This window comes from Misgurnus anguillicaudatus, chromosome 18 (genome assembly GCF_027580225.2).
Source record: "Misgurnus anguillicaudatus chromosome 18, ASM2758022v2, whole genome shotgun sequence".
NCBI lineage: Eukaryota > Metazoa > Chordata > Actinopteri > Cypriniformes > Cobitidae > Misgurnus > Misgurnus anguillicaudatus.
The window spans coordinates 39053637-39067491 of NC_073354.2; the positions used below are offsets into that span (position 1 = coordinate 39053637).

The 13855-nt window shown below is 36.9% G+C and overlaps 1 long non-coding RNA gene across 3 annotated transcripts in view; it reads right to left on the bottom strand.

Annotated features, from left to right (window-relative positions):
- The window catches only part of LOC129428921 (uncharacterized), a 106319-nt gene that overhangs the window by 45058 nt on the left and 47406 nt on the right, over positions 1 to 13855 (bottom strand). For all 3 annotated transcript variants that reach the window (XR_008639067.2, XR_008639066.2, XR_008639068.2), the window contains one exon: positions 11696 to 11755. This is a non-coding gene — a long non-coding RNA (uncharacterized lncRNA). The remainder of the gene's footprint in view (positions 1 to 11695; positions 11756 to 13855) is intronic.

A 13855-nucleotide genomic window follows, 5' to 3' on the forward strand; every position in this document is an offset into this window, starting at 1 on the left:
TCCTTTGACATTTATTTATTTGGTCGGGACAGTGCATGTTAATGAAAAAACATGGAATACATGCATATAAACATTCCGGATTCTAGCCAAAGGCTTATTTCCATTCGTAGTCCCATGGGCTAAAATCACATTGATCACAAAACATCACATAATAAAATTTACATCTACAGTTAGTACATTGTTTAGCAATAAGTTAGCTAAAGCCCCATAGACAACATTCACATAAGACTACACACTTTGGTGTGTAAGTGTGTTTTAGTACGTTATGCAAAAGTTACAAACCCCAAAGTAAACGATGATGCGAGTTATCATCTCCAACGTAAATCTGTTTTTTTTTGGACTACAACAAACACACAGATTGTAGGCAACAGTTTACTTTCTGGGCCGGTTGACGCGACCGACATTATCATAATTCCTCCCGCTTCGGACTCCTGCATTGAGTTTGCATTGTGAGTGAATCTTTCAAACATGGTAAGGAGCACCACATTTTCAGCTGACATCAGATGTATTCAGGCCAATCACAACGTACAGATTAGCTGACCAATCAGAGACACAGAGCTTTTCAGATCAATGAGTTTTGTACAAAATCAGATCGTTTGAGGAAAACAGTATATCTGGAGCTACAAAAATGTACGATATGTGGAAAATAATGTAAATAAAGTTTTTTAGCAATGAAATACTGTAGGTGCACTTTAATATAAAAAAATTAATGATTTCGTGCAAATGGTTTCCACGCAATTTTCTAGTAAAGTCAACTAATTCGGGTTAAGAGTAAAGGAATTGTTACAGTGATTACTCAAATACTCTCAATGAAATGTAAAATTGTTAGAATGATTCTGAGGTCTGTTAAGGACAAGTGGACTTTATTTTATTAATTCATTTGTTTTGCTTATCCAGAGTAAAACAACATTTTTCTTTTTACCGGAGCAGCACTGACCGACCGTATAATTATTATCAGGAGTGATCGGCGCTCTTAAATATTTCAATACGGAGATTCGGTTTCGCAGGCGAACGGCAAGATAGCTCTTCGCCGCAGGATTAGTTGATTCTTGAGAAAACAGGAATCACTCATCAAAGTTTTTTTGATGAATCAGCGCTTGATTCATGGCTGCGTGCACGGAGAGGGAAAATGAGGATAGGATGGCGCATACACTCGAGGCGTTTCAGCTCACCGTGGTGGGCCCTCTGTCGGGAACACCAGGGGTGGGGTGATGGGAAACAGCCTTTCAATCTGAAAGCAGCACTTTGGCTGGAGCCCAGTGGAGTAGCGACTCCAGAGCAGACCTGACGGAGGGGGGGTCAGACGAGGTCACGACCGGGGCGAGTAATTTCGAGCGGGAATCGGTGGGGTGGACGGGCAGGTGTGGGGTTTTAGGTTTAATGAACGCTTCTCGTATTAAGCAGCTGGAATCGCTACGCACACTGTTTGTTAGAGAGAGCACACGAGTGTCAAACAGCAGATGTGATCGGACAGTTTCTTAAGCCCCTGAGAGGCCGAAATTTCCATTACAGCGTATTTAACAGCACGCGTGAATTGACAGAGATCTTTGCTATTTTTACTCCACTGAGACTAAGAACAGTCAACGCAATCGCATGGCAAAATCTCTAGAGGTATGAATTTGTACGATTTTTTTGTTACGTTTTAGTACTTTCGTGCTGTGACGGTTAAGTTTAGCGGTGGAGCAGTGGTGGCCGGTGACTTCTCTTTTCGAGGGGAGCGAATTCAAAATATGTGTTTGGAGTGTCATGTGTGTTGCTCGTCATGTCAAAATATGTTTTCGGTGCATCATGTGAACCTATGTGCATCGTGTGTCATGTCAAAATACGTGCCTGCTGCACACGCATCAAAAAGGATTAAGATAAAAGAGATGCCTATAAAATACCTTCAAGACACTCACTTAACACTAAACTCTTACTGTGAGCTCACACCAGAGGCATCAAATTCGCATCTACCACGAGTACTTGGCCGCTTGAACATTTTAAGCGTACTCGTTTCATTCGCACGTAAGAGCCGCGCGTGAAATTCTAGTCATCGAAACATTCACACGGAAATTTGCATCATGGGAGGGGCTTCTGCGACTCCGCTCGCTTCCTGTAATGGCCTCACTATTAGAGCAAGCTCCTGATTGGTTTACGCAGAATGTTTTTCCACCAAAGTTCAGATTTTTCAACTTTCGCGGTTTCCCACAGCAACGCTCAATTAGCATCTACTGCGCTAAACACCTCATTCGCGTTGCAAGACCTACAGAGATGCGCAACAACACGTCTTAACATTGACTTAACATTGAAATCACTTGCGCTCTACTGTGGCTGTTGTGAACGCAGCATTAGGGGGCTTTCACACCAAAGCTTTAACGCCCGCAGCCGGCATATGTTTTCAATTGTTTCCAATGTAAGGGTGGGTTTTTCAAAAAAGCTGAGTGCCGAAAGTTGAAAAATATTCAACTTTGGGTGAAGGGTCAGCTCGTCAATGTCAGTTCTCACACGGCCGTCCAATCACAGTGGAGGAGCGGCAGGACAAATATCACAACAACCAACCGGCGCATCGTACAACGACTGATAAACAAAGCAGAAGTATCATAGCAACCAAAGCACTCAGCTGAAAAAAAGCTGGCAGTCAGCGTCCTCCAGGCATTTTCAGACGCGTTTAAAAGCTTTGGTGTGCACACCCCCTTAAGCGAGTAACTGGAAACATGAGCGTCTCTTTTATCGTAAACTCCTTCGAAGCGTCTGCAGCAGGCCGTATTTTGACATGACGCGTGATGCACATAAGTTAACATATTTTGACATGATGAGCCACACACATGACAGGTTACATACATGTTTTGACAGTGTTGGGGGTAACGCGCATTAAGTAATAATATTACTTTTCTGAAGTAACGAGTAAAGTAACGCATTACTTTATAAATGTACACATTAATATTTGAGTTACTTTTTTAAAAAAGTAATGCGAGTTACTTTTCCGTTTAATTAATTTTATGTAAAAAAAATTATGTACTGAATTAAACTGAACATATGAACTGAACTCAGTTTGAGTCAGAAACGGAGATGGCAGGCCAGAACTTGACATTTTTGCAATAGAAATATGCAATTTTATATACAGAACTTCTCAGTCTTAAAAAACACCTGCAAGACCTGAAAGAGATCAAGCCTCAGCCAAGTAAGAAAAAGTAACTTAAAAGTAACGTAAGTATTACTTTCCATGAAAAGTAACTAAGTAACACAATTAGTTACTTTTTTGGGTAATTTAATATTGTAATGCATTACTTTTAAAAGTAACTTTCCCTAACACTGTGTTTTGACAAGCTTCGCATCGTGCGCCCTCAAAAAAGAAGTCATCTGCCGCCAATTCGGTGTGGTCTCCTTATTGCTTTTTTGTAATAATTTTACGTTTTTGTACGAATTATATTGTACACATTTATTTAAATTAACCTTACCGTAAAATTGTTGGAACAGTTAATGTATTTAACACACTACAATTTAAAAATGTCTACGCTATTAGGTCATAGCCTCGCTATAGATCTGCGGCGTTGCTAGAGCATTACTATTTGGTTTAGCACGTTGCTATGGAGTTGCTATGGAGTTCTAGGCGGTCCGAAAAAGCTCTCTATATATTTAAATAGTGCATGATCGAGTGCAACTTATTCAATCCCACAATGCACCACAATAATGAGTGGACAACTTAACGGCAAGCCACTACCCTTGAGGTGCGTGCCAAATGAACTCCAGGGTCAAGATGGCGCCACAAGCGCTTACACTTACACCAACAGCCAATCACAGTGGTCGCAACACATGCTCCGGTCATCCATAAACGTAATTGGCTGACTCTGCCTAGGTTATTTGCATAAGGCGATCTGATTGGCTGACGCATGCGTTGCCGCTTGAAAAGTTAAGAAATGTTCAACTTCTGCCACGAGCAACGGCACTGACGCAGTGCCGATGGATCCACAATCGAGTTCGGCAACGCATGACGTCACGCATTAAAAGTGAATGGGAGGCCTTAACGCTTACGCTCCGTGTGAACGTACCGTGAATGTTCGACTCCACTCACTCATTATCGTCCACTTGATATTAGCAAACTAATGTAGGGAGTGAGGGTACTCTTTCAGACACACTCCACAATAATTAGAAAGCCACTTTACTGTTCACTTCACTGAATGTAAAAATGTGTGTATACTCGTCTTAGCAAACCATAACCAAAAAATGATGAAAGAACAGGGTGACAGATGTCTGTGTCAAACGTAGACAAGCATGCGGCACATCACTATGGTAACATTGTGAACCAGTGTCTTTTCCAAAGCGTCATTTTGGTTCACATCATTATCTGGAAAGCAATTTCTTGCCCGCGTAACGAGCGGCTCATTCATCTCTTACGCAACCAAAACATTCGAGCGATGCTCATCACTAATCTCAATCTAACCCCTTCTAACCAAATCTAACCTAACCTTCGGGTCAAGATACACCATCTATCATTTCAAATCATCTCTTCTTACAAAACCGCTAATCAAGAGCTGTGTGATTATTGGCAGAATAATTTATGCAAAAACACCGCACGCATTTACGCTGCTTATACAACAGAGTTCTTGTCACAACAGCGCAATTAGGTGAAAAATAACAATCTGATTAATTTTATTACTGACAAATACGTTCGCGGTTTCTCGGGCCAGCGGTTGATAATTGATGTCTCTGCTTCAGGGCCTCAGTCGGAAAATTGTATAACAAAATCAGTTTTATTTGTAGCATCATTTATGGAAAATCTGTTTAAGCAACAAACACGGCAAACGGCGGCATGAATTTCTGTGAAGATGTGAAGTATCCAGGCTCTGTTTGCCTCGAGTCACACTAACCCTACTGTTTGCCTGCACGTTCCTGCTCGGATTCAACACAACGACTATGTGTATGTGTGTGTGTGATTTTGTGGTTTCTGTTCAGTCAACACCACTGTGTGACCTTAAATGGCCCATGTAGTCGCAGGAGAGCATGAGGATTTCTGATATCACATTCGACAGTGCAGTCATTTGAAATTCAGGGCTCATAGTTGGCTTGGCAACACTCACATTCATTGCGATCTTCTTCTTCTTAGAAATCAAATAGAACTAAACCAAAGCATATATTTGGGATCATAGGTAGGAATGATGTCATAACAGAGAAAGGCTGATAACATCATTTAAAGGTGCCAAAGAATGCATTGTAATAATCTGTTAAAATGATTTTTGATATCTACATAGATGGTTTGTGGCTTTATTAAGTGCAAAAATGATCCAGAGTCAGTTTTACATGTCCATTTACAACCAAAGGATTTGCCATTAGAATTAAATGGTTTATTATTACCTTGTTTAAAGGGTCATGTATAATAATAATGTTCAGCTCTGCTCTGATTGGCTGTTTCTCAGAGAAGTTCAGTAGCTCTGTGTGTGTGTGTGTAAACAGATCTTATGTTTGAGTCTGTATCAGATAAAGAGACAGATTTTGAGGAATAATCAATTAAATGGCTAAATGGCAGTGCTGTGATTGTATAATGCAGATAAAGGGGTGGAATTATCCCCTTATGACATCACAAGGGGAGCCAAATTTCAATGAGCTATTTTTCACATGCTTGCAGAGAATGGCTTTTCAAAACTAAGATACCGGGTTGATCTTTTACGCATTTTCTAGGTTGATAGAAGCACTGGGGAACATTTATGGCACTTTCACATGGAAAACGTTTGATTTTCATTATATGTCCCCTTTAATGTGTCATTTAATGTTGCGAGAGTACATCATGACTGTAATGTCACAGTCTGTTTTTTGTTGAGATTGGTTTGTTTCCAGCAGTCTTTTGCATGTACAAGGTTACCATTTCATCTATGCCTAGGTAAATACTAGGGATGCACTGAAATGAAAATTCTTGGCCGAAACCGAAAACCGAAAAAGAGGAAACCAAGGCCGAAAACCGAAACACCGAAATAAATTATGCTAATTATTAGTACCATTGCATTTATGGCTATGACTGTGTACTAACTTTACTAGGGGTGTGACGGATCACAAAACTCACGGTTCGGATCACATTATATTTTTGGAGGCATGGATCGGATTATTTTTCGGATCAGCAAAAAAGGATTGGGAAAAATTACAAACATTTATAAAAAAAAAGAAGAAAGTTGTGCCCTGTTTTTATTTTTGCTTGCTTTTTAAAACGAGTCTCTCCGTGTATGCACTACTGAGTGCACTTAAACGCACGCGCACACACAGACAGTCGCTCCACATAAAAACATTACATTGTTTTTCATTGCTTGATTCACCAAATGTATTTTTATGGATTCATTTTGAGACCCAACTCTCTCTAAAGTTTACACATCAAGAGTTCTGATCTTTGAAGGGCATAGGGATCATCACGTCTGACTGGAGCTGGACCGGACACATTCAACCGCATGTGTGTCTGTGCTATAGGTCTGTCCGTCGAGAAAGCTGCTCACTTAAACTTTAGCGCCTTTTTGCGGTAAATTGTTTAAAATCACTTGAATGTTAACATTTGCAAGCCTTTGAAACACATGCAAATGATAAACTTTCCCTACTTAAATTTGCGCATTTTATCTACGAATCGCACGCGAGCCAATACGTGATCCGTACTGATTCACTTCCTCGGGAGCTAGGGAACGAATTGAGACACAGGGATACTTGAAATACATCCACACCACAGACATGTTGCTTCAGACAAGCACGTGCAGGTCGTGGTTTCTGTTTGCGTCATCACAACATTTTGGCCGTATTGTTTTGGTGATAAAAGTCGGTGGCCAAATATTCGGTGCATCATACAGTTTTACATTCTATGGCACCTTTCATCCTATAGGAAGCCTATGGTGCATTAGAAACATATTATTTTAAGGACATAGTCAATGTTTACACACAGCGATTACTTTCCAAAAATAAGGACTTTTATCTAGAATGGGATGAAATGCATCAAATGTAGCTGTCTCTCATAGAGCACGAAACACACGTACAGACCAAACAAAACAAAAGACAAACTAGGTTTTCCACTTTGGTAAAATAACACTTTATCAGTCCGTAATCTCAACTGTTCTTTGGCAAACAAGCCGGCTGCTCTATCACGAACAATCAATATGCGATCCGGAGGAAAACATTTATGCCACAATAAACTAATCACATCCCTGGAGCCAAACTTGCTTAAATAATACATTTATAAGCAGCTCATTAACATATCAGTATATCAAGCATTTGTTTCTCTCATAACCCAAGGCTTTAAAACAAAATGCAAGACATGAAAGAAACATTAACATTTGGTTTTTGGACTCATTCTGGATGTTTTTAAAAGTTGGGGTTAAACTAGGGCCCCTCTTGTTCAGCTGTTTCAGATATCGGTGCACATAATTCTGTAAAGATGAATGAGGTGTATGTGCATCTATAAAACATGTAAATATATTATCTGTGGCTTTATGTTAACAGATCAAACTCTTTGAAAACCTTCATGTTTATGGGTAAACAAATAACATAACTAGGCCAGATTAGGTCAGAAGTAAATAAAGCCAATTCAGGACAATTAAAACAATTCTGTATTTAAAAAACACATTCTCATCACTGGAAAGTTTTCTTTATTTTACCATTTGAGTTTTTTAATGTAACAGAATGTAATATTATGCATTTTAAAGGCAAAACAACAAATAAATGCAAAATGTGTTTTGCAATTTAAATGGCTTTCTTTTTTGCATTATAGTAAAATGAATTAGGGGTGGCGAGATGCTTAATTTTCATGATGGCATAAGTCTAGACAGTTTCTTAAATACACACACACACACATAGGATACAAAAAGCCTATGGAGTTTAGACACTAAATCACTAAACCATTCACACACAACTAACTACAATCAGTGTACAAGTGCTTTTGCGTTACCCTGAGCTGATAAAACAGTAAATGATCCCTGAACTGAAATAATTCCTGACATTTCCTGACACATGATTTAAATGTGACATAACGCCAAGATTTCTTTTTATCACCTTGTTGTTTTTCCACGTTATCAGCCAACATAAACATCTGCTTACATTGTACCAGATACAACTTTTAGAGCTCATGAAGTGACATCCATTGAGTCACTTAGATATACATTTAAAGGGATAGTTTGCCCGAAATTAAACTTTTGTTATCATTTACTCACCTTAAAGTTGTCCAAACCTGTACACAAATGAAGATCATTTGAAGAATGATAATAAAGAAAGAGAACTGGGGCACCATTGACTTCTGCAATACTATGAAAGTCAATGGTGCCCCACATCTGTTTGGTTACAGACATTGATCAAAATATCTTGTCAATGTCAATTTTATTTATATAGCACCATTTCCACAACACATGGTTGACCAATGTGCTTTACATAAAACACACACCACATTTGCACAGTAAAAGATAAAAGTAAAAGTTAAAAATTAAATTTAAAAATTAAAAAGTACCACAACCATTTGAAATAATTTAAAAGAAATAAAAACTATAAATTAAATCATGGTAAAACACATCTTGACTTAAAAATGAACAGAGAGGGAGCTAATCGAATAGAAGAGGGCAACTCATTCCAAAGTCTTGGGGCGATAGATGAAAACGCACGATCGCCCCTGGACTTCAGCCTCGTCTTTGGTGTAAACAATAGTCTCTGGTTTGAGGACCGGAGAGATCTTGTTTCATCTTAATTTGTGTTGAGCAGAACAAAGAAATGTATACAGGTTTTTAACAACTTGAGGGTGAGTAATGACAAAATTTTTATTTATGTGTGAACTATCCCTTTTAATAATAACAAAATTTTACATTTTGTGTGAACTATCTACCGAGGCCCTAAGGTGACATTTAGTTTAGTTTTGCATGCGCACGTGAAACTATCCCGTGCACATGTGAAACTATTGCATGTGAAACTATTGCATGTGAAACTATCGTGTGCGCACGCGAAACTAAACTTTGTTTAATTTTTGCTCCATGTCCACTTAGGGGCCCAGTAACTATCCCTTAATGACAAAATTTAAATTTTGGGGTGAACTATCCCTTTTAATATTGACAAAATTTAAATTTTTGTGTGAACTATCCCTTTTAATAATGACCAAATTAAAATGTTTGGGTGAACTATCCCTTTTAATATTGACAAAATTTAAATTTTTGTGTGAACTATCCCTTTTAATAATGACAAAATTTTAATGTTGTTTGAACTATCCCTTTTAATATTGACAAAATTTTAATTTTTGTGTGAACTATCCCTTTTTAAAAATGAAAAAAATTACATTTTTGTGTGTACTATCCCTTTTAAAAATGACAAAATTAAATTTTTTGTGTGAACTATCCCTTTTAAAAATGACAAAATTTAATTTTTGGGTGAACCATCCCTTTTAATATTGACAAAAAATTAAATTTTTGTGTTGACTATCCCTTTTAATATTGACAAAATTTACATTTTTGTGTGAACTAGCCTTTTAAAAATGAAAAAATAATTTTTTTGTGTGAACTCTCCCTTTTAATATTGACAAAAAATTAAATTTTTGTGTTGACTATCCCTTTTAATAATGACAAAATTAAAATTTTTGTGTGAACTAGCCTTTTAAAAATGAAAAAATAATTTTTTTTGTGTGAACTCTCCCTTTTAAAAATGACAAAATTATTTTTTTATGTGAACTATCCCTTTTAATATTGACAAAATAATTTTTTTTGTGTGAACTAACCCTTTTAATAATGACAAAATTTACATTTTTGTCTGAACTATCCCTTTTAATATTGACAAAATTTACATTTTTGTGTGAACTATCCTTTTAAAAATTAAAAAATAAAAAAATTTGTGTGAACTCTCCCTTTTAAAAATGACAAAATTATTTTTTTTGTGTGAACTATCCCTTTTATTAATGACAAAATTAAAATTTTTGTGTGAACTATCCCTTTAAATAATAACAAAATTTTTATTTTTGTGTGAACTATCCCTTTAAATAATAACAAAATTTAATTTTTTGTGTGAACTGTCCTTTTTATTGACAAAATTTTATTTTTTGTGTGAACTATGCCTTTAAATAATGACAAAATTTAAATTTTTGTTTGACCTATCCTTTTTATTGACAAAATTTAAATTTTTGTGTGAACTATCCCTTTTAATAATGACAAAATTTAAATTTTTGTGTTAACTATCTACGGAGCCCCAAAGGTGACATTGGAGTAAAAAAAGTTTCGATTCATGTGCTCACGTGAAACCTTCATGTGCAGAATTTTGTTTTTAAGTTTAGTTTCGGGTTCTCACGTGAAACTATCATGTTCATATATATTTTCTTGCACAACACTCTGATACGAAATATCCATTTTTCAAAAAAAGGAAAATATCCCATCTGTAATAAGACGAAACAATTATTATCAAATGTTTCTGTATTTCTCGCATCTCATCTGCCATTTTGTATGTATTTAAGTTTTGTGATGCTTCACTGCAAAGCTCGTATAGCTCAACAGACCTCTCCACTTTTAAAGCACATCGGTGATGAATCTACGACTCTTTAACTCTGCCATGACTTGACTTTTAACATGTTTTGACTTTTGTCAGTCTGCAGCGGATACGACGCGTTCGTCCGCTGAGGTGAGCCGTACGGGCTGCACACTGAGATCTGCTTTGGGATTCTTGGATCAAAAGAGATTATGTAAATGCAATGCATAATTAATGCCGGGCCCTTCTGCCCTGTACCACAGCGATAACACACTCGGGCCTGAAGTACGACACTCATCGAACTGACACCCTGTATTGTTTAAAGACGTATAAAAATAACGTAATGTTGATGCAAAATACAAGGATCGAGCAATAAGGCTTCTGTCATCGTTTGTTATTATATAAGATTGCACAGAAACAGCACTGTTAACACAGATAACGCTGCCAAATGACAAACTCTCGCTCTATTCCAATTCCAAAGAGGTAAAATCCTTTTCTGGACGCTAGTCAATGCGACGCTCTCTGGATAAAGAAAAGGCGTCTGCTAACTGACGAGTATACTGCTGTCTTTTGAGCGGGATAATCCTGACCGGACCTTGATGACGGTTGCTATGCTACCGCTATCCTTCTCGGCTCCTCCGGCTAAGAGCGGAACGGCCGTTTTTTAATGCTAAGGACCAAGAATAGGAGACTGGACTGACAAAAATTGTAAAAGTGACACAGTGAGAAATTAAAGAGTCTATAAACTCCAGTGTTTTGTTTTAGTCTCATGAAATAACCCTAGACTGCGTTTCTGGCCGCACCGCTAGTCGAAACCATAGTTGTGGCTTAGGATTTCCGTCCGTCTTTTAAGTTTGCTGCAGGCACTGGCTGTTTTTGCTATTCTCGGCTGTCCTCGTTTGACCCGAGAATCTGTGCCAAGTTCTTAGCAGAGTTTACTGGAGGTAACAGGGTTAGGAGCCAACGGCATATTTCAGCTAGCAAAAAAAAATCAATGACTTTCCTTGCGTCTGACGGTTTATTAAAGATGTAGAGCGCTAACAACCACTAGGTTGCCGTATGAGGTCAAAGTACAAAAATGCGATTAGTAGAAACGTCACGATACACAAGAAAATAGACGTCTAGACGGAGCCTCGGAATACAAAGGCGAGAAAAAAGTCACATGCATGGATGGATGTCTAAAAAACACCAGATACCAATTAACATGCACTCGAACTGAACGTTTCCTATTCATTGGTCTGCTTTGAGGAATAACTTGATCATTACTCACCTCGTCTTTTTTTTTACTTTGTGCTTGTCCTTCTCCTAACCTCGCTTTCCGCAGGACTCACTAGAAACGAGAGGTAAAATTAGGAACAGGTTTAAAAGCATGAGTTCAGAAGTTCATCGACTGACGAGCGTTTAAGTGTCCCTGTTGTGTTTATTAGTGGACATCTTCCAAATAGTTCACATTCAGCAAAAGTTAAATTGCCTCTCTTGTGTATCTCTTAATTGACTAGCATTGTGAATTGAACGTTTTGTGCTATTATTAGAAGTAAGATAGCAGTCGTCTCTAACAATTCAGTCTTACCCAAATGGATTGCAAATTATTCCACGTGACCTTGTTTCTTGGAAATGTTTGTTTACAATCTACATATACATACTTTTACATGTAGCTTTACCTGGGTTCCCATCACACTGATATTATGCATCGCATCAGAAACGAGTGATGAAAAAGCCAAATTTTTAATAAAAATCCTTTAATTCACTAAAAAGACACTGTAAAAAATTGCTGTAATTATGCAGCTGGTTGGCAGTAACTTACTGTAGAAGATAAAGACTGAAAATGTTTCATGTTCATTTAATTGTTGCCAGTAAATTACATAAATGTAAAATCTACAGTAAGTTACTGGCAGCTAGTTGGCAGTAATACCCAGTAATACTGTAATTTCTATAGACATTTTTACAGTGGATTTTACGCTTGCGTAAGGTGGTTTTTGACTTATATATAGTGTGTGAAATAAAATACAATTAATCCTGGTGGTTAAAATTAAAAATGTTATCCCAGTACATGTAATCATAGCAAAATGATACCCCAAAATATCATTTTATATCCTAATATATTAAGTTTCACCTGCTGCCGGTAGAGGCGCTAATTTACTAAATGCATCTACTGGTCATATTTGGTGAAATGGACAAACAACCAAAGCAATCGTAGGGGTTGGAGAGGATATGTTGGTAAAATTCTGAATAATGGCAAAATGCATTTGCCAAATAAATTCTGACGTAGCAGCGCCAGTGACAAAAACGGTTTGAATTAAAATCCCTTAATTCACTTGCTATAAGCGTGATCTCACAGAAATTCGTACTAATTCGTATAAAGTAAATCATACACAAACTTATGATTATTAGTAAAAAAAAATTGCTGGGTCAATGACGTGATGTTAGTTATTTTGTGTCCGTATGGTTCAATTAAATGTAAAAAGTTTAAAATTTTTAAATACATTTTCAGATTACTTGCATACATTCTCTTTCTAGAGGACCAAGTCTAAAATTTCTGGTTTTATTTCATTTTGAAAGAATATTTGGGGGATAATTGCAAAAATGTCAATGTGGTGTAACAGTCTGTGTCAATTGGTGTAACTCGTATTTTTTTAAATGAAAATATAAATATATTCATTAAAAAATGTGGAATAAAATATATATCTAGTTTAGTGTAATATGATTTTTTACATACATTTTTACATAATTTGTCAAAGATTATTTAGAAAACTGTTAGGAATTGGTGCAAGAAGCGAACCCAAGCACAGACGTTTGACGTAACAAAAACACTTTTATTATAATACAAACAGAGAAAAACAAAACCCACAATGGGGCAAAACCACTAAACTACAATGACTAACAACAAGGACTAGACTATGACTTACTAAACATTTGATCAAGGTACTCACAGTGACAGAACAAAATGAACCAGTAAGGAACAACAAACAAAAAGACTTTAAATAGGAGAACTAATGAGGGGAACTGGTAAAAATCATAACAAGTAAGGGATCGGATAAAAAGTGACGAGACACGGGAAATACGTGGTAAACCTAAACAATACAGACCACACGTTCCCCGCACAAACATTGTACTGTCAGATCCCTAACATACTAGACTAACAAAGAATAAAACAATACTCTAAACAATATTAGGTTGTTTTTAACCCAGGGCTGGGTAACTATAGGACAGAACACAGTTCTGGGTTAAAATGACCCAATATTTTTTAGAGTGGATCCCGACAAAAACAGAGCTGTCAGGACAAACATTACAAAAACACATTAAAATTTACATTTAGAAATAACTAATAAAATTATATTTTAAAATGTTTTTTTGATGATGATTACGCCATGAAGGGGGATAAAATATTTAATATTTCTCATTCTTGGCGCAATTGACAGTTACACCATTT